At 40.5% G+C, this 22,871-nt stretch overlaps 1 protein-coding gene across 4 annotated transcripts in view; it reads right to left on the bottom strand.

Moving 5' to 3' along the window:
* Window positions 1-21,708, bottom strand: part of PLEKHG1 (pleckstrin homology and RhoGEF domain containing G1) — a 187,458-nt gene extending 165,750 nt beyond the window's left edge. For 2 of the 4 annotated variants that reach the window (XM_067542401.1, XM_067542405.1), the window contains exon 1: window positions 21,527-21,598. The gene's annotated coding sequence lies outside the window, so the exon portion shown is untranslated. The other 2 variants (XM_067542403.1, XM_067542402.1) reach the window with 2 other exon arrangements.
* Window positions 21,709-22,871: the final 1,163 nt, after the last annotated feature.

Here is a 22,871-nt window from a genome sequence, read left to right as displayed (position 1 = left end):
TCTCACTACCAAAGGTAAATAACTTTGCTCACCCATTCTCACCTCCTACTCAATGGTTGTTATTAGGTCTTAAGTACCGGACTTCACCTCCCCCATTGTTCTCAATGCACCTGGATATCTATAAGATGCTTCTGTGTTACCTATTTTCTGTATTACTGCATCTGAAGAAGACAGCTGAAGTTTCTCGAAAGCTTATGCCTGCAAATATTAAATTTGTTAGTCTTTAAAGTGCCACGGAACTCTTGTTTTGTTTTGGTTTTTTGTATTTTCTGCAATTTTATATTGGGAAAAAAGAGTCATGCCATTGTTTAGGAGTGAATAACAAGGGAGAGATGGGTAAACTTTTAGAGGAATGCCACATCAATCTCTCAGGACACTCTGTAGCTGACTTAAAAGTTGCCATACTTCTACAAATTAACTTCAAAAACAGACTTCTGCGAGAAACTGCAGAGCTGGAACTCTGTGTCAAGTTTGCATCTATCAGACTGGGTCTGAATAGGGACTTGGAATGGTCATCTCATTACAAGAAGTAATTGTCACTGTTCACACATTCTCACCTTCTAATCAATGGTTGTGAATAGGCATCATCTATTCTAACTGAATGGACTTTGCTAACACCTACCCTCCCCATTGCTGTTCCTTACCCTTGGATATATATATATATATATATATATATATATACACACACACACACACACATACACACACACACACACACACACCCTATCTGATTTCTATTTTTTGCATCTGATTAAGTGGATTGCAGCCCACTAAAGCTTATGCCTGCAGAAATTAAATTTGTTAGTCTTTAAAATGCTACAGGACTCCCATTGTTTTTGCTGTATACAGACTAACTGGACCCCACTGAAGCATCTAATTTGGTTGCTCAGTGACATTCCTCCTTTTGGAAGTAATAGCAGATGTGACCATGAATTCACAGGTAGGCCGAAGATTTGTGCATACTCAAGATATGAGTATGAATTTATAACAGTAGAAGTTGCTACTAAGTCAACATTTACAAACTGATAAATACAGTACCATTAATATCCAATATAAACTTATGGTGGAAAAATGCAGTAATCCCAGATGCCACTGTTCCATAATTCTAGGCAAATGTTGAAATTTTTATGTGGTGGCCTGTGTTTCACAGTAAAAAATAAATAAATCAAGGGATAATCCTGCACCGTATTAGACTTTCCACAGCACTACCTGCACAGATCTCTTTCCAGTTCTGCTCTCATTTTCCTACCCACAGCTACATTTGATCCCTGTTTTGATGAAACAGTAAGGACACATAAAACAATTGGATAAACTGTAGCAGAAGTTGTTTATGATGACTTTAGGAAGCTATTTTTCATGTACATGGTGGAGTGCAACATAGGTATTCTTGTTCTATAGAAGTTTTCACTTTTCACATTGCCTCGACCACTGCAACTGAATTCCATGCTATTACTATTTGCACAGTTTTCAAAGAATAGTGTCTTGGTGCTTCCTCTAATGATTTCTGCTTATGCTCTTTTCAGGAAGATTTGAAATTTGCTAGTGGCACCCCACATTTACAAACCACAGGAGTATTTGGCCACTAACATTTTAAAGAGACACTTTAAAACATTTTACAAATGTTAGACAAAAATCAAGTTCCACAATAAAATGTAGGGATCATAGTTCTGGCAATTTTAAAAATAACTTCATTGAAAATCTTATGTAATGAAAGGAATGTAACATTTTGGTATTAATGTACATGTTACAGAATATAATAACTTATTTCTCCTTTCTGAAGTGGAAGCCATGCTCAGTGTGATTTGAAGCATTGCATATACAATACAGTGATCACGCTGAAAGGACATGACTCACTAATATGACACACAAACATAACTCAGTATATCCTTGAAGTCTTTGCAAGATTTTTTGTTATATATTTGTTTATAGAAGTATAAGCAAAGTCACCCTCCAGCTTACATTTTGTTTTCCTGTGTTCTGTCTACACCTGTGTTTAGAAAACAATGTAATCAGATGTAACTAATATCCCTTCTGTTAACTAATGTTAAAAAGAAAAAAATAATCTTCAAGACGGTTTCATTGCTGTACAGGACGCTTAACACAAAACAACAGATGTGCAATAATCAACTATAGCCTATTCATTTCCTTTATGTGAGAAAAAAAAGTACCGGTCACCAATTAAGAATTCCTATCTACTGGACACAAAAGGAAGTGTATATTTTCCCCTGGTCATTTGACTGTAACAATAGAAAACGTCAGAGGGAAAGTGCTGTCTACTTCCCTGCATATATAAAGGCAAGCAGAGTGTGTGTTTTGGCATTTTTGTTTTAATTCATTTTGTTTGACATTTTAATGTGCAAGAATTTCTTGGCAAAATATCTTTTGACAATGTAACATACAAGACTTAATCCTACTCCCACTGACATCAATGGAGGTGGGATAAGGTCCATACTGTTTTTCTGCATTTACCTTAAAAAAAAAAAAAAAAAAAAGCAGAATTTTTTTTCACTAGAATTGACAAGATACATAGTAATATAGATGTCTCAGAACTACAATAGATTTTGTCATTTAGCCCTAACAAAAAACATTGTTTTAAGTGGCAATAACTTTTAAAAATGCTATTGTGTATGTGCCAAACCTTAAACTAAGAACATGTTGCCAACACAAGTGTGCATAAATATTTATCTGATCATTACATTTCTCATTGTATTCGTCTCTTTAGAACTCCAGCCATTTAAGTGGACATTTTGGTTCAAGGGTCATGTTCGTTGGTCACCTTTTTTTCAAAATTAGATTGCTGTTCTGGTGTAGGTGGGTCTAGTATCCTGAGTCTAACTATCACACAGGAACATTAGGTTTTATTTGTATATGGTCTCTCTTCCCATCTTGCTGGAAAATGTCAGCCAGAACCCACTGGAGTGGGTTTTAGCAGCGTCCTTGTTATAACAATTCGCTATTTGCAAGGCAAGTTGAGAGGAGGTTTCTTGTCATTACTTTAAAAAGTTACATGGAAGAAAGTCGCTTTCATCTATAAATCTATAGAAGGACATTCCCTAATTCTCCCCTCTCCCACTCCCACAAAAAGACAGCCCATTTTCCTCTATTTACAATCTTTGATATTATCAGCTACAAATGCAGATCACACTGCATTTCAGTATATATGAAACCCAACTTTTTAAAAATAAAGTATGTACAATGTACTCTAATCAGAGGAATACTGCAGGCTCAATAAAAGCATCAAGACAACAAAATGGGTTAGACTGTCCATAATGACATTATTTCAATCTGACCACAATCAGTAATGCCAGAAGTTATTTATAACTGATGGATTTTTGGGTGGCCTACTTACAATTAGTTGGTGGCCTCAGCCAAAATTCCTAGGCCCCAATCCAGCAAAATACTTTAAATATCCCTATAGATATCAATGGAACTACTTGTGTGCTTAAAAAGTTAAGTATGTGCATTGCCAGTGACCTAGTAAAGGAACCTAGTAAAATATGTGTCCACATCAAAGTGATATCACCACAGCTGGAACCAGTTTTGCTCTTTCTATGCACCTTCCCCACACACTAGTGACAGAATAGATCCTTAAGGAACCAACTTCTATACTAGCATTTAGCCGTACAGCTCCCTACCCTTACGTGCAGCTTTCTTAGCTCTTATGCATTCGATTGTAGGCTTAAGAAAAAAAGCTTAAATACAATCTAAACACTGAATGCAGTGATGCACAGATGAACAGTGGACATTTAAGAAAAGACACTTTGCATAGTAAATACATACTCTGAATTCCTGGAGCAACTGCATAGATCTGACATTTCCTTCTCCATTATACAGAGAGCGTGATTTTCAGAGGTGCTGAGCACCAGCAGCTCCTGTAACGTCTCCTTAAAAAAAAACAAAAAACAAAACCAAAAAAAAAAACAGACCCGCTGTGACGTAATGTTATTTTTAAATGAATCAAGCTTAGAAGCCAATAAGAAAAAAACAAAAACAACACACACACACACACACACACACACACACACACCTGATGTAATAGTTGAATCCGTATGAGTCAGAACAAATAAACTTCACACAACATTTTTTCCCCCTCCTTAATGAGGAAATGCCTTTTACAGAGGAAATGTCATCAGAAACATCAGAATTATTTTGTGGCACATTCTCTAGTATGAATTTGGCAAAACAGTCATTGGTTAATGTGGTAGCGCTGTATAGAATTAAAAATTAGAGCTACAAAGAGCCAATATCTGACCTAACCACTGAGCTGAACTTTTACAAAAAAGCAAGATCAATGCATCTTATTTCAGCTCTCTCATCTCACACTCAGAAGACATTCATATTTCCCTCAGTCTCTCTGCTTTACAGCCTGTTCTAACCTCCCAAGGCATATTCCCACACTCTAGGTTTGTTAGTACAATACTTGCTGATGTGCTTCAAGTAAATTGGTTTGTAATTGACTTTTAGCAAATAACATAAGTAACAAATGTATTCAGTTTAGACCATAACATTTTTTAAGATGTGCATTAAAACATACAGCACAGTAAGCATTGCTATTTTAGCAAAACATTGGCAAAGAATTTCTGCTAGTTCTCCCAGGCCTCTATGAAATATTTTGTTAATTAAAATGATAGTTATTCTTCTGATCCAGCAAAGCATAAGGCCTCTCATTCTCATCAGATGCAAGTTACAGAAAGAATTTCATTTTAATTAAACACTGTACAATCAAAAACACAGCAGACCCCCGTTTCCTCTTCACTAGCTCTGCCAGGAAGCTGCTGCTCACCGAGAATTGGTTAAGCTCTTAAATGCATTTGGACTGCTAACATAAAGCACAGAAATATGTTATAAACCCTGGAATCAGCTGGTAATGAATGATATTATTCAAATTAATGTTCCAACATTACCACCTTAGTTTATAAAAAAAAAAAAAGTTAATGTGCAACTCTGATTTCCAGAACTCTGCATTACAAAGAAGGTGTGCTATTAAAGTTATACATACATACACACCGCAATGGTTTCAGCTTTAGAAAACTTCATCTAAAACGCATAAAATTAGGTTATTTAAAAGTAACTGGGTTTCTCCAAATATTTTGCCTCTACAGTGCCTGTGGAGTTACTCACAAGGCTTATCACTGAATACCCACTTTCTTCTGAGGCATTAAAAAGCTCCTTTTTTGTTTGCATCCAGTCAGCCAGATTTGAGAACTGGGGTGAAATCATTTCTACACCCAGTTGCCAAGTTTACTAAATTTACGGTAGAATCCCCATTTTGCTAATCCAAAGGTCTCAGGAACACCAGAATCCTTTGAACAGTTGGGGGAACCAACTGTCTGTTCTGGTCATACAGACTCTAGACCAGTGGTTCCTAACCTTTTCTCTGCCGTAGCACAACTTGATACCTTTAATTATTTTAAGGCACACCACCATATAGTCTCCAATCCAGTATTCTTCAAGTAGTTTTTCAGAAAATTCCGTGGCACACCTGCTCACGCCTGGCGGCCCACTGGTTGGGAAACACTGCTCTAGACACTGTTGAGTCAGCTTTTTCTATTATCAAGGAGGATCTGAGGTCCCCCAAGATCTTCAGATAATCAGGATTCTATCACAGGATATGGAACCTCTAGTCTAGGGCAACACAAGCCTGGAGATAAATTGACCTTGGCACAAAAAAATGGGAGTGTGTTAATAAAGTTTGTGGAGGACCAGCATATCATAAGAAGATCTGGATGACCTTGTAACCTGGAGTAATAGAAATAGGATGAAATTTAATAGTCAAAGTGCAAGGTCATGCATTTAGGGACTGATAAGAATTTTTGCTATAAACTGGGGACGCATCAGTTGGAAGTGACAGAGGAGGAGAAGGACCTGAGCATATTGGTTGATCACAGGATGACTATGAGCCGCCAATGTGATGTGGCCCTGAAAAAAAGCTAATGAGGTCCTTGGATGCATCAGGCAAGGTATTTCCAGTAGAAATAGGGCGGTGTTAGTACTGTTATACAACGTCCTGGTGAGACCTCATCTGGAATACCATGTGCAGTCCTGGTCTCCCATGTTTAAGAAAGATGAATTCAAACTGGAACAGGTGCAGCGAAGGGCTACTAGGATGATTCAAAGAATGAAAAACCTGTCTTATGAGAGGAGACTCAAAGAGCTTGGCTTGTTTAGCTGAACCAAAAGAAGGCTGAGGGGCGATATGATTGCTTTCTATAAATACATCAGAGGGATAAATACAAGAGAGGGAGAGGAATTATTTAAGTTCAGCGCTAATGTGGACACAAGAACTAATGGATATAAACTGGCCATTAGGAAGTTTAGACTTGAAATAAGACAAAGGTTTCTAACCATCAGAGGAGTGAAGTTCTGGAACAGCCTTCCAAGGAGAGCAATGGGGGCAAAAATCTTAGCTGGCTTCAAGACTGAGCTTGATAACTTTATGGAGGGGATGGTATGATGGGACAGCCTAATTTGGCAATTAACTGATCCTTGACTACTAATGGTAAATATGCCCAATGACCTGTGAAGGGATGTTAGAGAAGTTGGGTTTTGAGTTATTACAGAGAGTTCTTCCGGGTCTCTGGTTCATGAGTCTTGCCCACATGCTCAGGATTTAGCGGATTGCTGTATTTGGGGTCGGGAAGGAATTTTCCCCCAGGGCAGATTGGCAGAGACCCTGGGGGTTTTTTGCCTTCCTCTACAGCAGGTGTTCTCAACCGGTGGTACGCGTACCACCGGTGGTACTTACGAGAAGTCTGGGTGGTACGCGAGCGGTACTGCGCCGCCGAATCCGCCGCCTGAAGTGCCCTCCCGCCCGCCCTTGCGAAACTTTGCCGCCGCAAATGGACAAACGGCGGAAGGGTTTCGGCGGCGGGTATTGCTTCCTACATGTAAGTCGCCGCAAGTCTCTCCCCACCGCCGCGAAACCCCGCCGCGAATCCCTCCCGCCGCCAAACCCCGCCGCTGCCGCAAGTCCCCTCCCTTTTTTTCCCCCGAGTGGTACTCGGGTCGAGTACAGTCAAGTCGACTGTACCTGGCCCAAGTGGTACTCGGGAAGAAAAGGTTGAGAACCGCTGCTCTACAGCATGAGGCACATGCTGGTGGATTCTCTGGTAGTTTCTCTGTAACTTGAAGCCTTTAAACCATTATTTGAGGACTTCAGTAACTCAGTCATAGGTTAGGGGTCTATTACAGGAGTGGGCGGGTGAGACTCTGTGGCCTGCATTGTGTAGGAGGTCACACTAGATGATGTCCTTTCTGACCTTAAAGTCGATACATTTGTTCTTGAAATGGCATGACATTCACAAAGGACATCTCAGGAAGCGCTAGGAACAGAATGCAGATCTCCTGAGTCCTAGTCCTGTGCTTAGCCACAAGATCATTCTTCCTTGATAAGAAAATGATTTCCTCTTCACTCTGTGTTTTTATCTCTGTGTTTTATTTCTAAGACAGAGAAATATGCAGATAATTGCTAAATATCAGAAAAACACATCTTTGTATTAGGAACACATTCATCATTTCCTCTTCAGGAGATTCAATCACACCATCTCTGCTTGAAGTCTTTCTTGGTGCATCTTCCTGAGCTTAACTCTGATCACTCAGGACCTTGGAGATCATATGTATTCTATCTCCACAGGAAGACAGCTGAGTTTAACAATGGTGGTTAAGCTCTGTTGTGACTCAACCAGGTTACATCCCATTTTGGTTACACTAATAATACACATTGCTACATCATCATGATGTAGTTTTAACTTGGTTAAAATGTAGTTTGGCCCCATTCACACTCTCCAACCAAACCTAACACAACGAATGTTGCAGTGTTGCCAACTCTTAAGATATTGGTGTTTCTTCTGGTGCCATGTCAAAACTTAAGGAAAAAAGAGCTATGATCTCATATAAAGATTCTAGCTCTTTTTTCTTAAGCCAAGCTGCTAACCACCCTAATGGATCTGGAAAAAAAGTCAATTACCTGAATGCTCCCTAAAAGCTCAAGACCCAAAAGGCACATAAAAAGAACTCAAAATGGGGGTTTGGTTTGGTTTTAGATTTTTAAACCTGTCTCATGATTTGGGAGAGGAAGTGCTACCACATGACTTTTGAATGTTTGGGGTTGGCAACAGAGTGTGTTGTTACAATCAATTATTGTCCTAGTGCAGGCCAGGACTAATAGATAGTGTCCTACCACATTAGCCCTTCAGATGTTACATTATCTTTAGTCACCTATATGCCTGCCATTGCTGTAGTTCTCTAGTTCCTCATCATCTTTAATGTATTTATCCTGTGAGGCAGGAAAGTACACTATTTCTATTTGTAGATAGTATCTCTACACCTCAGTTCCCGAAGAGCCAGTTTTTTTTAAGGTATATAGGCACCTAAAGATGCAGTTGGCACCTAATGAGATTTTAAAAAATGCTTAGGTGCCTAACTCCCATTGAAAAACAGGAACTAGGCACAGAGACACTTCTGGAAATCCCACTAGGCACCTAGATGAAACTTTCAGTACCTAAATACCTTTAAAAAAAAAAAGGGGGGGGGGTGGCCCTAAATAACTTACCCTAGGTTACACACTAAGGTTACTTCTTCACTGACGGCAGCAAATTCGCCACTGTCAGATTAATTTCTCTGGATCGACTGAGCGGTCAGTGAAGACCCGCTCAGTCGACCCAGAAATTGGTGTATTAAGACCACCTTCTCAAGTGGCATAGCGCTGCTTTGACAAGAAGATGGTTCCCGTCGGCGCAGTGCAGTGCAGACGGCGCGCAGAAGAGAAGCAGAGAAGTCGACGGGAGTTACCCAAGTTTTCTGCGTAGCTTGTGTAACTCCAGTTGACTGCTGCCAAATCTTGGAGGTAAGTGGAAACAAGTCCTAAGTCTGTGGTGAATCAAGAAATTGAAGCTGGTCTCTTGAGTTTCAGGCTATCACCTTCACTGCTGGACCATCCTTTCTCTCTGTCTCAAGATATTTTTGTCAAGTCTCTGGAGACAAGTCTAAAGGGAAACAGGTTTATAACCAGCCTCTACCCAAAATGGATAGTCTGCACATCAGTACTTGGTAGAAGATGTTATGTGTTCAAAAAGGCCTCAAAGCCACTAGAGCCGCACTAGCTTCAAAGACTTGTTCTATCTGGTATCCACATCTAAGCTGGATATTTTAAGGGAGCCACTCCAAGTAAGGCACACGTCAATATCAACAAACTCTGGTTTGTCCTCAAAAGCTAGGTCAGGGTATCTATTTTGGTAAAGTGATGATGTAACCTATTCCAACATATTTTGCTTAACTAATCCCTAGCCTCCAAGACTGTAGAATTGTGGACTTCATGGAGCAAATAGATTCTCCAATAAGAGCAGTTCTTCAAGTATATCCATATTCAGCAGCTCTTCCATCTTTGCTCATTTCCAGATCATCATATTTGAGGCAGTTACACAATCAGGAACTGAACAGGTAGAGTAAATGTACCTCCTTTTATTAATACAGTCTCAATAAACCAATGGTTGAAGTTTACCTGCTTTTCAGCATTTCATGGTTCAGAGATACTACTGTGCCTTAATAAGCATGTGTTTTTTCTGAACTTATGTTTCATACTTCTATTCTATACTATGATTAATGCCAAGAGACCAGAGTGTGTGTAGATTCCTTGGAAACAAAATATCAAGTGTTCTAACTCTGAACTTTTAAGTAATTATTAAAGTAAGACTCTAGATAAAAAACAGATTTAAAAAAAAAAAAGCACTGGAAGGTATGTTTATGTATTTGGAGTGGAAACTGTGCACATTCAGCTGCAATTGATTTCCTGTATGGCAAAATACTGCAGGCATTTAGCTGGCTGGCAATATTACAGAGGCCTTCTACCATTACCAGTTCTTGAGATCAGAAAGCTCTGCCTGATGCTTGTTCCTATGCCAGAATAAATAGAATCCCTGCTGAGCTTCCAAGCTACTTTGGTTTAGAGGGAACCAAACCATAAACAGGCAAAGTTCTACATCTTAAAACGTTCCCTAACACTAACTTAAACTGTATTATAACAGTACTGCTTTCTATTCACTCTTACCAAAGAGCTATGATTCCCATCAAAACAGATGATTCAAACAAAAACAAAAACAAAAAAAGAGCCACCAAACTATACTGACACTTTTGATGTTAGTTATGAGGAGCTAATAAAAATATTCACCACCTAATTATTAAATTTACTGCAGTAACAATGCGGAAAACTATAATAGACCTTCAGAACAGACTTAATACTGTTCGGGCCACTAAAGAAAGCAGTCTTGTTTCAATATTTTTCTCTGTAAAAATTACCTGAAGAGAACAAATATATTATTTTAATTTAGTCCTGAAAACTTTTAAGTCAGTTTTCTACTCTATTTAAATATGTTGAATAACTGCCATTAAAGTTTCTCAGAGTTTGGAAACAGTAACATAAAAGTAATTTCAGAAGGTTTACTCTTTGATTATATTGTAACAATCACAATCTTTCAAGTGTCCAGGTACCTGGTTGTACTTTGGCTGTAATTAAAGTAAAACCAAGATAAGAAATAGCTTGTATATGTTCTCTCCTACTTTTCCATTTAGTTCATATATTTTTCTTTTTCCCAAGACCTCCAGATAACAAGGGACTCTCTTCAAATTCTAGAGGAATGAGTTTGTTCAGGCACCTTAGCAGTAGCTATGTTGTCAACAGGTATAAAGTTCTTCTCAAACATTAGTATAAAAACCATTCTTTACTATTGTGCAGAAAATTTAGAAGGCAGGTTGTCTCCTTAAACCAGTTAGCCATCTAGTATATTAGGATCTGATACTGGGGTTTATATATCAATAAAATGTATAGTTATGCATATTTATAAATAGTTTTTCTGGAAATTCACTACAACTAATAAAAAGACTGCACACTAAACTTACTCTTAGCAAACATACAGCATTTAGAAGACATTAGTAACAGATATCTCTAGAATGTATGAGTATCCCTTAGAGTTGTCCCTTGTACAGGACCAAGTTAAACAAAACCCCCAAAGAAAGCTAAATTTAGACACATTATGTAAGTTAACTAAACTTTGGCCAGTAATGACAATGTTCTATATAAAACATTTTGGCACCTTGGAGGACTTCACTTCACAAAAAAATCAAAACAAACAAAAGCAACAAAAAACACCCACAGGAATTTGAAAAAATGTATCATTCTCAAAAACATCTCAGGGCAAAGTTTTTTTCCAGAACATATTCTGGATGGAAGGCAGCCAAAATGATTTCCAATAATAAGAAGACAGGTGCTATATACTATTCTCACAGTAGTCCTTGAAATCATTCTCATTGTAAAATCAGCATTGTGAAGCTGAATTTAACTCATCAGTGGAATACACAAATGGACCACTACTGGGGCACTGAGTGAAATACTGGGTGTTCTCAAAAGACTTTCCCAAAGCATACAAGCTATCTCAATAAAATAAGTAAATTTTAAAAGCAAATATTTTAATTTAATTTTAAATTCGAGGATCTCTCTCTACTCTGCTGTGGTTAACAAAAGAGAAACCAAGCCGAGACCACCCAACAGTCTCAATTCTGACCCAATTAATGGTATTCCAGTCTGACACATAATTTAATCAGATTCCAAAACACTCATACAAATTCTCATATCCAGACAACACCAAATACAATTTTGGCTCATTTGCGTGCTCCGCAAAAAACCTTGGTGTAAGCCTCTAATACACTGTTTTTAAAAAAAAAAACAAAAAAAAAACAATTTAATAAAACACTAATATTTTTCCTGACAATCTGTATATGCTGACATTTTTAATAACCCAATGTTACTGACATAAGTGTGAACTGACATTAGCCAGACAGACAGTGATCAACAGTGCAAGCTCATTAATTTGCATTGAGCACTAAAGTAAAAATTCACATGTTGTGACTGTTAGCACATTATAAAAATGCATTAGAATTTAGGTTATCTTATACGAAGCAATATGGTAATAAAGAGACATTGACAAACCTGACAAGCCAAATATTGGAGTAACATTAAAAACAGAAGTCATCTTTTTTGTCTGGACTACCAATCCCAAACATGCTAGCACTTCACACCTGAGTAACACAAATAAGTGCCAAAATGGTTGTACACTGATAGCTAACTTAGGTCTGAGGCCCAACACCAAGAAGTCTTCAGTAGCTGCCAGTTGTGATGGGATCAAGCTGCTGCCAGAGTCTTCATCAGACCTTGTAACTGATTAATGAAATTAGCCACCAGCAGTTTTTTCTGAAGACTTCTAGGGTCTGTCTACACAGCAACTAGACACAGATGGACCATGCCAGCCAAGTTGGGTTTGTGGGGCTTGGGATGCTGTGTAGATGTCTGGGCTTAGACTGGAGCCCAGCTCCAGGTAGATGAGACAATCCCAGAACCCAGGCTCCAGCTCAAGCCCAGAAGTCTACATTGCAATGAAACAGCGCCACAGCTGGAGCCCCACAAGAGCCCAAGTCAGCTGGCATGGGTCAGTAGTAGGCTCTTCTTTGCTGTGTAGACATACTGCTAGACTCCTGAAGCAAAGTCTCACTGATTTGTCGTGGTCATCCCTTGGAAGCAATCCAGGAAAAGTAGAGAGACCTGTGTGTGTGCTGTGCATAAAGTTAAGTAACAGTAAAAGAAGAAACACTGTTTTTATATCTTTACCACCATTCAGGTGATATATTTAATTAACATTTGCAGTGGTGTTGTTCCCAAGATATGAAAGAGATTACCTCAGTGATATAATAATTTTTACTGGACCAATGTCTTTGGAAAGCTTGTCTCTTTCACCAGCAGAAATTGATACAATAAAAGATCTCAACCATTTTCTCACTCACATTTAATTAAGTAACGCAGGAAAATTCACATCTCTAAAGCCCCAGCAGCAGGTCAAAGGTAGAAAAACCTGAGGGAATGTCCATGATGTTGTAATTTAGATGCAGAGGTGTGATAGTTGCCTGAGAAATATCACAAATCAGATATCATACTGATCAATAGACACCAGTAAGTAAACTGTGGTATTCAATTTCATAAATTGTGGCATGCTAGTCTCAGCTGCACCCAATTAATTTCTTCCTCTACTAACCTGACTGCATTTAAAATACAGACTCTTGAAACTGAGACAATAAAAGACTTTGTGCATGGTAAAATGAATCCTGTTCCTTTGTGATGGAGAAGAAGAGAGGACAGAACTATATAATAAAAAGCAGCTCTTCTTTCATCCATAGATCTCAGAGTGCTTTATAACAGGAGAGAAGTATCATTATTCCTGTTTCAGACATAAGAAAACTAAGGCATAGAGAGAAGAATTGACTTATCTAAGGTCACACACACGGTCAGTGGTATAGTAATAACTCAGCTTTCCTGACTCCCAGTCCTTTGTCCAATCCACAGAACTACACTTCCTCAAAGGAAGTTGTCCATATCTGGAGGATAAGCTAAACAGTCTGCACCTCCTCTTCCCCAGCTGTAGCTATCAAAAGATTTTAATCTATAGCAGTTTTAACTGGACACCTGTGCAGCTAATTCAACAGGTCCTGCAACAACCCTCTGCTCAACTGTGCTCAGTAATTTCATCAGATGCACACAATCCCTCAGCACAGACTTCAGCTCTACAACAATAGCAACTGGGCCTCAGTCTAGCAAAGCCTGAACTTCTGCAAATCCAATTACTTCGGTGTTTCTGTTTATTAAATTACCCTTAAGACCTTGGGCTAGGGGATAATACAAAGGTTTTAATGGAATGCCAAGTTCAAAACAAATATTATGAATCGAGTTGTTTGGATGTGAGGCATTAACTAATCAGAGACCGCATAGGAGTGTGGGTACCCAGAATCTTGTAAGATCGACCCTTTAAGCAGCACCCAGTTTCAGAGATAGGCTTATCTGCAAGACAGCTGCCAGTCAGGTGGAAGACAAACTACATTGTCTAAATATGCATTCCCTAACAACTGTGATATCTGAGTGCCTTACAAGTGCCTCAAAAGGAGATTCACTCAGCAACAGAGCATATCATAGACATGGATTAACCCTTGCCTGCACAACTAGTAAGATTCTTTCAGGGCTTCTGCATTAGCAGCCGCAATTTTACCCCACAGACCTGAACCATATATATAAATATAAACTGAACCATCTAAAAATCACAGACCACCACCAATTTAGGCTAACTCTACTTAAATTTAGTTTGGCCAGTCAGCTGGTCAAGTCTAAACCACAACAGAATCATGTCTGAAAAAGGAGTTCTAGCCTAGGTCCTTATCAAGGCGAGAATGGGGTTCTGACACTGCAGCATTTAGTCAAGCATACCCTGTTGAAATGGAATTAACATGAACTGGTTTAAAGAATGATGGAAAGGCCCAGTGCATGTAGGGCCAGTGTAGTCAGGACCACTTCTCACACTGTAACTACGTACAAAGCTCATATATACTACCAAGTTCAAATGCTGACATTTTACTCTTACTACCACAAAGGCTGCTGTCCAACTAAACATTTCTATTGACTTGTAATCCCCTTTTTCTCCTCAGTCTTGCAACTCTACCATCTTTCACTGTAACTGATGTTTCTCTGAAAGCCCCAAGTCCTGGAGTCATGTTATTACATGGGAATCTCAGCTTTCTTTTTTAAAAGTTTTGATTCATCATGATTGCAGAGAAAAGCTGGAAAATGTAACACCTCCCATCCACAGGCTCAAAAACCAAAAGATTGTCTTGATTTTCAAAGCCATGAACCTGACCCATGATTTTTTTTAAAAATGTTCTCAATTGGAAAAACTGTTACTGCTACACAAAGGGCTTAGCTAGTTTCTCTGAAACTCTGAACAAAAGACTCAGTTAAAAAACAAAAACAAAAAAAAAGTCTGCTTGAAGTGTGTTTCTTCTCTGAAAAACATCTTGTAAGAAAATAAGTTAAATTGCATCATAGGGATCTATGTTTGCCCTCTCTCCATGATTTCCATGTCAGATGTTCTCATTCTGCAAGTAAAACAGTATCTTTTCTCACTGGCAGCCCTGCACATTCAGTCCACCAGTAACAAAGATGTTCTATGCCAAACTAAGTGTTCACTGACACTCCTATTGTCTTATTTTCTTCAAATTTTGTAGAGGTCTGGAGTGACTCCTACTTACCTTCTCTTAAAATTGCAAAACTAATACATGGTGGGAATAAAAGGTAGTAAAATGTTATTTTTATTACTAACATCAGCAAGCATGAAGACTCTGAAAAGAGTCAGGGAATTGATCTGTTGCATAACAGTGCCATATTTTACCATTACTTTTCAGAGTAACACCGCACTTCAAATGTCTCTCATGTTTATAGCACAGTAGTGATTTTTGTTGCTATTTTACACTTTTAAATGTATTTTATTAATGAATTTATGTAACATTGTAACAGCTTTGGTTTTTGAGAAGCTTAAGGCAATTTAATTTCTACTGCAATAATAAATAGTTTGCTTTAGCAACTAAATGCAGATAAAATGTATTCCTCTAAATACTCACCTAGTAATTATTCTCTTGTAGGTTCCTGTTTATATTTTGCTCTGTATGCAGAAGTCAAATTCCTTTAAACAAACTTAGAATTGTAAATGTTGATTTATAGATTGTTTCTCAGATTTACTTTCATAGGAGGAACCCTGTAAATGATCCTGTGTCTTATTAAATGCTTTGATTTGAGGTTTGTTTTCTTAAAACCATTAATTCTATATTTCTGACTATTTTTTAAAGTTGTGTTCCTCAGTTGGCATTTATTACACATTTTATAACATCCATTCTGAATGTTTTGTTTGTTTTTTAAAAACACAAAATCCAGTGTTGCACCCTTACATCTTAGAGAGCTGACAACTATGAATTGCACAAATAGAGACAAATTCAATATACAAACTAATTTCAATTTGAAGTTTTTGGATTGCTGTGTTTAATCTATGACAGCATTCTTTTAAAACACTAATATCACTTTATATTTGTGTCCCCCGGTATACGATATCTTTGGTTAGATTTCAACAGTTTTCCTAACCATAGGCTGCAGATGAAGCCACTACACAGACAGAGGTATTGTCTACACCGATGCAGGCCCACCACTAATGTTGATGGTGGGTGTACTACTATAGGTAGAGTATCAGAATTTTTTACTGGGTCATCTGATACCATTCAGAACATTAGTAGTAGTAAATATTACGATAGCTCCTGAAGACCTCAATAAGGATCCGAGCCCTGTTGTGCTGAGTACTGTACAAATATAGAAGAGACAATATCTTTGCACTGGAGGGTTTACAATCTAAAGCCCCAATTCAGGAAAACATGCTTATCCAATTGAGGTCTTACACATCCTTCCTGAATAGGGATGTTTTCCTGAACTGGTGTTTCCCAACCCTCAGGTGGGTGCTCTAACCATTGGTATACAGAGTCATTTTCTCTCTCTCTTCTGGCCAATGACTACTTAAATATTTATCCACAGTGGAACAGTCAGTGAGAGAGAGAGAGAGAGAGAGAGAGAGAGAGAGAAAGAAAATGGTGGGAGACCCTGCATCCAGTCCCTCTGTCCAGTCACTCTTTGATTACTTATCCACAGTGCAGCAGCTTCAACAGGAGAAACTAACATCAGACTATCCCAGAGTTCAGTGATTAGAGCACTCTCCTATGATGTGGAAGACCCCTGTACCAACTTTTTCTCCCCTTCTGGCAAGCAAGTGCTCTAACCACTGGGCTAAAGGTCGTAAGGTGGGTGGTGGCACCACCCCTTCCCCTTCGGCCATTTTGTGTGGAGCAATGCAGGTGCCTAACTCATTCCTGCAAGAAACACCATAGGCACTTGACTACAGATGATGGGTTCTTGTTCGTGGATTGCTAAGCAGAGAGAGGCTCCTGGTAGGCACCTATCTCAGTGAGAGGGGCAAAGCTTAAGACACACTCCTCCCATTAGCATCTCCCGACTGGCTAACTTGGGCAGCTCTCTGCCTCGCATGCTGGCTTTCATGGACCATATTCTTAGGTACTTATCTGTCTCCAGTCATTGCATAGGGAATTATAGATACCTTAATTCAGCTTTGGGAATTGCAGTGTTGTTCCTGTGATTTTCAAGGTGCCAATACACACAGCACTGTGGCACATAAGGGCTTGTCTACACTTGAAACACTACAGGGGCACAGCTGCAGCTGCACCACTGTAACGCTTCAGTGTAGACACTATCTATGCCAACGGGAGGTGTTCTCCCATCAGTGTAAGTAATCCATCTCCTCGAGGCGGTAGCTAGGTTGATGAAAGAATTTCCCCCTCTTGCTCCCCGGTGGATTTTCACACACCAAGCAACACAGAATCAATCTAACTTTTTAGTGTAGACCAGACCAAAGTCCTTTTATGGATCCCACTCTTGCATCCTAGTCAGGGAAAAGTAAGAAATTGAAGGTGACTCACAACAAGGAAGGTTACTTCTCTACGATTTCCATAAAAAGGTTTAATGGAAGCAGAGGTCCTCTACTGAAAGCATCTCAACAGCCATGTATTAAATCACCTGGGCTTCACTTCAGAGGTGCACATAAAAATGCAGGTTAAATAAACCCTCTCCCTCTGTTCCACAAAAGCACAAACAATCTGGATGGAGATTTACCCTTTAGAAGCTACATTTCTAACTTCTCTCTGTCAATGTGGTTCTCACAATTAAAAGGCATTCTAGTTAAGAAGTCTCATTGCATCATCTATTCAAATGAGGACAATTTGTGGCAAGCTTTCAAAGAGTTGCACAGCATTTTAAAAATGAGAAATATTTGACCCCAAACTCAGAGCAATTTTAAATGTTACTCTGTGCCTTAATTCTAACACAGCTGCACCCTTTAAAAGAGACCAAAGAACTATGGTAAAATATCAGTAAGAACAAACACTATATTAATGACGGAGGTTATAGAAGTTCTAAACATTATAACATATATACACACACCCCAACATCCCACTCCACCTTGTTTATTTAAACCTTTAGAAATATCCGATAGTATGCAAACACCATGGTAACACGACAAACATTTAATATTGAAGCTACTGAAACATTCTTAGAGCACTGTGCGTAGTTTCCAGTTTGCCAAATTTGTGGAGTGGGGAAAAGCTTAAGTTAAAAAACCTGAATATCTGGATGTATGAGGGAACCAATTAATGACCTGGAGGGGAAAGATCTTCAACTCACTCCCTCACTATTCTAAAAGAAGCATCTGTGAAGTTAATGAGATTTAACTTTATTCATATTCTGTGTTGTCATATTGTCAGACAAAGCATCCACAAGCATCTTGAAAAGTTCTCAGAATTAAGACAACTGCATGCCACAAAAATCAGCAGTTTAAAAATAAAGCTTATATACTGTACCTTTCTAACCACAATGAATTATACATCCCCAGTAGTTGCTATAGCCAGATTTAGCTTTGTACAAGCTAACAGAATTCCTTTACAAATTTAGCTAGAGGCTTGAGCAACAAACACTTGTGGAAATCTGAACCACAAGTGCCAGGCAGTTCCCTCCAGGAAGGAAACAGAGAGGCAAAGACAACTACTACTAATATAGAATTAGTATTAATTACTATCATTAAATCACCCATTCATTGTAGACTGTTTCATGTAATTATTTGCTCACACTTTTGATACGAATAACATTAGGGATGAAAGGATAAGATATAAATTAAATCACAACTGAATCAGTCTCCCAATTAACAATTAAAGGAAAAAAAGATAAGAGCCAGCCCAATGTGAAAGTAAGTTTTGTTCCAGCCCCCTTGCTCCTTATGCTGGGAGAGCTGTGGCCTTGAAAAGATGAGGGGAAATGAAGTGAATCATCTTATTCAACGGTGTCCCATTGGTTGATAGAAGGATTGGAGTTGATGGGTTCTGAAGAACATCCCATTTGCCTCTCTCAGCCAGAAGGACAATGGCCTTAAAGGTCAGGGAAAGAAAGCAAGGACAAGGGATTGGGAGATTGTCAGGGCTCCAAAAGGGAGACAGGAAGACTACTCCTTTCAAAAAAGAAAGTATATATGAATATGATTGGTCACATTTTTAAAATGCTTTAGGAACAGTCACCACGACCAAATTACACTAACTGCATTTATTTTAAGAGTCAGGTTTAATAAAAATACATAATTATTTGGAATAAAGCTCTATAAATTCTAAACATGCATTTTGGCTATAACAATATGTGGTGAAAAATAGAGCTATTATGCAATGTGTATTAAACTTTCAGAGATTTGATACTGCAGTATGTTAAATGTTAACAAAAACTAGTTCTGGGGCTGTGTGTACAAAATATCTCCTTTGCTCAGATTTATTTTAAGATCATCACACTTAATTGTAGTCAAACACAAAGTAAGAACATAAGAATGGCCATAGCAGGTCAGACCAATGGTCTATCTAGCCCAGATTCCTGTCTTCCAACAATGGCTAATGCCAGGTACTCCAAAGGGAATGAACAGAACTTGTAACCATCAAGTGATCCATCCTGTCACCCATTCCCAGCTTCTGGCAAGCAGAGGCTAGGGGACACTTCGGAGGATGATTTTGCATCCCTGCCCATCCTGGTTAATAGCTATTGATGAACCTATCCTCCATAAATTTATCTAGTTCTTCTTTGAACCCAGTTATAGTCTTGGCCTTCACAACATCCTCTGACAAAGAGCACCACAGGTTGACTGTGCACTGCGTGAAGAAATACTTCCTTTTGTTTGTTTTAAACCCGCTGCCTATTCATTTCTTTTGGTGACTCCTAGTTCTTTTGTGGACAAAAGTAGCTGAACCTTGCTTGTACCCTTCATAAATATATTACACACCGTATGCTGCACTACCCGATGTGCTATGCCTGCAGGGAGTTATTTACATGTCACAGATTTGTACAGTCCTGGAGTGGAAAGAGGAGCAAGACAAAGTGGGAGGTTAATCCAAACAACTTTTAAATTGATGGATTTTGCTCATTCAAAGCGAGCCACAAGGGAAGGGATGGCCTGGAGTTTACTTTTAAAGCCCTTCCCCCCCCTTCAGAAAGTTTGTGGACACAATGGCTCTTCCGCTGGCTGGCTTATACTTATCAGTGAACCCCCAGGCAGGAGAAGCCTTAGCATGGCAGAGGCAGTCGCTGCCTCCAGGAAGGCTAATATTGCTGAAGCAATAGCTTGTCCCCGCCTCAGATGTCACTTTAACAAAGCTGAAAGGGGCCAGGTGTTTCCTCCCGCACCAGCCCCGCTCGCTGCCTGCCACTGGGCTAGACCCGAAAGGCTCGCGGCTCACCTCAGCAAGCCCCGCCGCCGTGCAAAGCCCCACACTTTCCTGGCCCCTCTCCAAAAGCGGGGCTAGGCGGGCGGCAGCGCGCGCGCGCACATTGCCCACACCGGGCGCGTTAAAGGTTTGCAAAGAAAGCAAGAGGCGCCGGGACGGCCCGTGCACCGAGCGCACACGCCCCCCTAGTCACAGCTCGGCTGCCGACTAGCCTCGCTCCGTAACGCAGGTAACCCGCGTGAAGCGAAACAGGAGAATCCCGCCCGCCCACCCAGGGGACCCGCGTGTCCGCACCGGCTCGCGGAGGGGAGGGGAGGACGCGCTGGCTGGAAGCAGCTCCCGCTCCTGTCCCGCAGCGCCCAAGCGACGCGTCCCCGCAGGGACTCACCGGGCAGGGGCGCGAGCTGGCGGCAGCTCCCGCAAGCTCACCACCCCCGCGGAGCCGGGCCCCCCCTTCACAAAGCCGGGAACCCACCGCTGCCTGCTCCCGAAGCAGCCCGAACCGTTGTGGGGAACCAGGCGGCTCCCGGCGGGGGGGAGGAACCAGGCGGCTCCCGGCGGCCCCGCTTCTCCCCGTGGGGAGCCCCCCTTTGCACTGCCTTGGAAGGGCGGTGGAGCGAGCATGCTCGGGCTCCCCAGTGTGTGGGGGGCGGAGGGGGGAAGGGAGCCTAGCTGGGGGGCAGCCCCCGCCCGGGGAAAAGAAGGGAAACGCGCTACCTGGGGGTTTGCAGGGGAGGAGGAGGCAGCGCCGCAGAACAAAGCCCAGGCTCTTCGCGGGATGCCGGCAGCTCCCGCAGGGCTTCCCCGCCGCCTCGCCTCGCCGTTTAAATCCGGGCGCCGGGAGAGCCGCTCTCCGGCTTTCTCAGTCGCCCCGCGGCGGGCAGCGCTCGGTGCCTGCTCGTCCCCTGGCGGCTCGCGGCTGCCGCTCCGCTCCGGCGCTAGGGCAGAGCAGCAGCAGCAGCAGCTTATTCTCCAAACTTCCTGCTCCTCCCGTGCAGCCGGGGCGGCTTGTAAAACAAACCCTCCAGCTCCAGCCGCAGCTCAGCCGCGGCCCCTCCCCACCAGGGAGGCACGGCTCGGCCTCCGGCTGCAGCTGACTTGCCCCTCCCCCCACGCCCCAGGGTGGGAAAAGCTGGGAGCGAGAGATTAACCACTTGGATTTGGCTCTGGAGCGACGCCAAAGCGAACAGTCAAATTACAGCCGCGGGGGGAAGAAAAAAAAAAAAAGAAAAACCAGCTACTGTTTTCACACACGGAGCAAGCACTCCACTTTCCGGGGGCTTCCCTCCTCGCTTACACTGACCTTACAGCCCTCACCGCCTTGTTTGTTCTCTTTAAAACGCCTCCTCCCAGTCCTTATGGAAAACGGAAGCGCTACGGTAGCCGTGACTAGCTTGGGCCACTTACCCTTTAATTACAAGTTGCTTAGTATTTACATCACTTGCAACACTAACTCCCACAGAGGAAACTCGCGTACTGGAGCCACACCCCTTGATCATATGGCATGATGAGACACCTGGCCGTGTCCTTTTAAAATATTATAATACGGTGATTAATGGGGTAATTGCGTCTCTTGGGATTGAGTTTAGAGGCTATTAAAAAGGGAAAGGGACACAGTCAATTTGAAATCTAGTCAATTAAAAAAAAAACCGTTCAAAGTGGTTTTGCATATTACACCTGCCTCCTGAGTCTTCCTGGGAGTTTTGTGGCTTTACAATCACATTTTCCTGGGTTTAAACATGTTTTCTCTGTTTTGGGTTGCTTTGTGAAAGATCCACTCAAACAGAGGAAACTGCCTAATAAAAACCCCAATTCTGGATCGGGATGAGACTTTATGGCCAAGAAGTCTCATGTTAATAGGACACGGGTCAAACTGTCAGAATATCCTGATGCAGGATCCCAGCCTAACTCACCATACAGAGAAAAATTAAAACTGACTATGCACTATTGCGATCAAATGCACAAAGTCAATTAACTGAAATAAGTAGAGAGATTTTTTTCAATCATTTTCATTTTATACTAATTTAGATACTATAAATATAGCAGATGAATAATTTTCAGACTGAAGGATGATCTACTTTCCATCCCATGCTACTTGTTTACTCTTCTTATCTCTATGTTTGGACAATTAGTCAGTTTCACTTCTTATGTTAGTGACCTACTTGAATACTAGTCTGGTTCACTTTTTGTAACCCATAGCTAGTCAATTTTGCTATCAGATTCCTCAGCATTGGTACCATCACACCCTGAATCAAAAACCCAAACAACTTAAAAATCATGAGATTTTTTTAAAAATAAGAATAAACTTTGGCTTATTTGTATTTGCTTCTGGTTTTTCAGCCTTAAGGTTTGTGTTTTCTAGTATTTCTACATAATCATTAAGGAAAGAAACATACTTAAAATAAAACAAAAGCTGAATTTCTTACAAAATCACAAGACTCCAAGAGCTGTGGTTTAAAAACACCAAATATGAGATATTTGTGATAAAACTGCAAAAACTGGCAATACACTAGCACATGCTGAAGTGTCTTACAAATAACTGAAGAAGAATGTTTATTTGTCCCTGTAAACAGTCCTATTAATCTTAGGTTTTGTAAAATATTGTTCTTATACAACCTAAATTTGGTCCACATTTGACAAGATACTTT

The sequence above is a fragment of the Emydura macquarii genome, unplaced genomic scaffold, assembly GCF_026122565.2.
Source record: "Emydura macquarii macquarii isolate MOO-44397 ecotype Brisbane River unplaced genomic scaffold, CSIRO-AGI_Emac_v2 contig_705, whole genome shotgun sequence".
NCBI lineage: Eukaryota > Metazoa > Chordata > Testudines > Chelidae > Emydura > Emydura macquarii.
This window is presented reverse-complemented; position numbering and strand designations above follow the sequence as displayed.